Source organism: Triticum dicoccoides, chromosome 1B (genome assembly GCF_002162155.2).
Source record: "Triticum dicoccoides isolate Atlit2015 ecotype Zavitan chromosome 1B, WEW_v2.0, whole genome shotgun sequence".
In the NCBI taxonomy this organism is placed as follows: domain Eukaryota; kingdom Viridiplantae; phylum Streptophyta; class Magnoliopsida; order Poales; family Poaceae; genus Triticum; species Triticum dicoccoides.
The window spans coordinates 148,552,644-148,555,801 of record NC_041381.1 but is presented as its reverse complement, the minus strand read 5'-3'; positions in this window follow the sequence as shown (position 1 = coordinate 148,555,801).

Genomic DNA, 3,158 nt, shown 5'->3' with positions numbered 1-3,158 from the left:
AGCCTAGCTAGTTCATGAGAAACACAGTTTGCATCTCTAGGACACTGAATGAAAGAAACCGAAGTATAACCTATTGATAAGACCATACAATCTGCATAAATTGCCGCCGCTCCTGTTGCAGTGAAGCCACCCGAGTTCATTATATCGATCACCTCCAGACAATCCGCCTCCACTATCAGCTTGTTTACTCCCAATTGTTGCGCTAGTAGGAGTCCATGCCTCAACGCATATGCTTCTGCTGCTGCTGCATCGGAGACATGCTCCGGCTTGTCGTTGGAGGCTGCTAAGAATCCCCCTTTGTCATCCCTGAACATATGATACCATGTTGGATAAACAACAACTAAGCTTTACTGAGGGCCAAAGACCATTACATATACATGTGAGGTAAAATGCATGAAACCCCTTATATAATGGGGATATATACCAAAAAGAGACTACACACATCTAACAAGAGCCACGGTGGGAATAGATGCATTGTTGCTAGTCCATGTGATCAAGTCGTCCAGATATGACCTCTCTTTCAACGGGGTTCTTTTTAGGGAAATAAAAGCCTTTGCTTCTCTTTATTTTAGTCATTTTCAAGTTGAGTACTGCCCTCGGGCGTGTAATACAGTTGCAGACGCTCTTGTGTTGTTTGGGTCAATGATGGAGCTTGCACCTCCAGCCGTATGACCAGGTTACGCCCCTACCTTTGCCCAGCCCTTTGTAGCTAGTGATTCTGCTTGGCACGTTGGTTGATGGGACGACTTGGTCGCTAGACTGGGAGGGAGAATGGTGACCTTGGGCATGGCAATCTCGTGGAGCTTAACTGCATCCGTAAATTTTTCCGTTAAGTCCTTGTATGCTAAGCTTACCGAGGGATCGGTGCTGGACATAGCTAGGGGGACTGTGGAAGGCAAGGATCCTGCTTAAGACGAATATCTTCCTTTGGCAAATGTTCCGCAATCGCCTCCTCACTCCTGATAACGTGGCCAAACGAAACGGCCCATCCAATGGGTCCTTTGCAGTGTGCGGACTTGGGGAGGACGCTGACCACGTCTTCTTTCGGTGCCATTTGGCTCGCTTTACCTCGAGTGCCGTAAGAGAGGATTTTGGCAAGAATTGGAATCCCCTCGTCAGGGGCTGACCTTCTCGCCTTTCTTCGGGCACACCAGGGCACATTTGCTAGGATCGTGTGGCGTAGCTTTTGGGCGTTGCTATGGTCATTATGGACTGTCCAAGAAGAAATTCCCTTCTCACCCAGTTGACGTCATTTTTAAATGTCACCTCTTCTTACAGATTTGGACATCATTAGGGAAACAACGAGACTCTAAGCTCATGCAGGAGGTCATGGAGCGGATCAGGTGCATTCGGATTTCTTCACGGCAAGACTCTTCGCACACCTGAGCCTATTTTGTGGGACTTGGAGCTAGATTTGGTGGCCTGGACCTTTGGGTTGTCATAGTTGTATCTTTGTTTGGTTCAGTTCCCGTGGACTTGTATTGCTCTATATTCAGTATCTTTGTATGATGTTATGGTTTAATTTTGTTGGATACTGCCTTGGTTGGCTTTATTAATTTAAAACCGAACGCATCTTGCATCTTATTCTAAATAAAAAAGTACTATTCAAATTAAAAAAGAAAAGAAAACTAAGACCTTGTGAGCATATGTTACAGCCGTAGACATGCATTATATGGATTGGAGGTGCACCTTTCTTTCGGGAATACAGATAAGCAATTCTGCTGACATTTTTACTGAAATTTCAAGGATTTTCGTAATCCTGGTTCGTACCAAAGTCCAAAATATATATTTTCATTATCAGTTCTGTATATCTGAACTCGAGCATAATTTGAGCAGATTTAAAAATTTGAAGTCAAAACTGATTGGTTAAACTGTTGCAGTCCCCGCCCCCGGCATTTTTTTTTAAATGTGACCCGCAAGATGGCAATTTTGTTTGCATAAAGAAAAAAAACACCCAGGCCCAGTCCAGCCCAACAAGCTGAGCAGGAATGTGATGGCGCTTGTGCCGCAGACGCCGCGTTTCGTTTCCGATCCCAGCCGCCGCACCACATGTGCCATCGTGAAACCAAAACCCCACCCAAATTCCCCGCTCCTGCCTCAAATCTCCGTCTCTCTACTCGCCGGACATGAAGGAGACAGCGGCGGCGCGACCTGCCGTCGAGAAGAATGAGGCGGTTGCGGCGACGCCCGCACGCATGAGGCGCGCATCCGACGAAGCGTCTGGGTCCAGGTCCAGGTCCAGGTCACACAAACTGGCACGTGATTGCGGCTGCGACGGCGATCTCATCAACAATCTTCCGGATGTTATCCTCGCCACCATCGTCTCCCTCCTCCCCACCAAGTACGGCGTCCGCTCGCAGATCACCCCCTGGGGTTTCACAAACCGGCTAATTCACCCCCTAAGCTCTAAAACCAGTTAAGTAACCCCCTGAGGTCTCTAATACCATTTAAATCACCCCCTTGCGCTGATTATAGTGGTTTCTGCAGGTGGTTTTGCTTGCGGGGCGTTGGACGACTGCCATATCAGCTTGATGTGGTGGGTCTTGTTAACTGCTCCTCCTGTTTTGGACTTGTCTCCCTTCTTTCCTTCGACGACGCGGCGGCAGCCGGCAGAGCAAAACCAACCAATGCCAAACCAATCAAAAATGCTACAGTTTCGGTCAGCTAATACAACACTGAGAATACTGCCAATTCACATAGAAAATGAGCAACATCATACAACCCAAATACTGCTAATTTGAAAAGGAAAATTAAGAAGCAGGACATAGCCAAAATTCAGTAATAGTTCTACATTACATTCACTACTTTTTATTATCTCTCAACCTGCCACAATGCCAAAGTACTGCTTAATTCACCCTCATACTAACTAAGACAACACTACCATTACACTTTACACAGACAAATGGTAAAACAACTGAAACAAGCCAGAACAACATTGCAAGTTTCTTCATTTTCTGAACTTCAAAAAGCTTCTGTGCACCTAGCTTTTCTTGAATCTCTAGCTTCTTTGCAAACTCTGAAGCTTGCTATCACAACTTCAGCAAGTGTGTCCAACTTGCTTGCAAAGGCGATTGGCGACCTCATGTTACCGCGGAGGCCGAGCGCTGAAGACAATCCCGGGACTGACGACCATGGTGACGAATAGGGGAGGAGAGGAA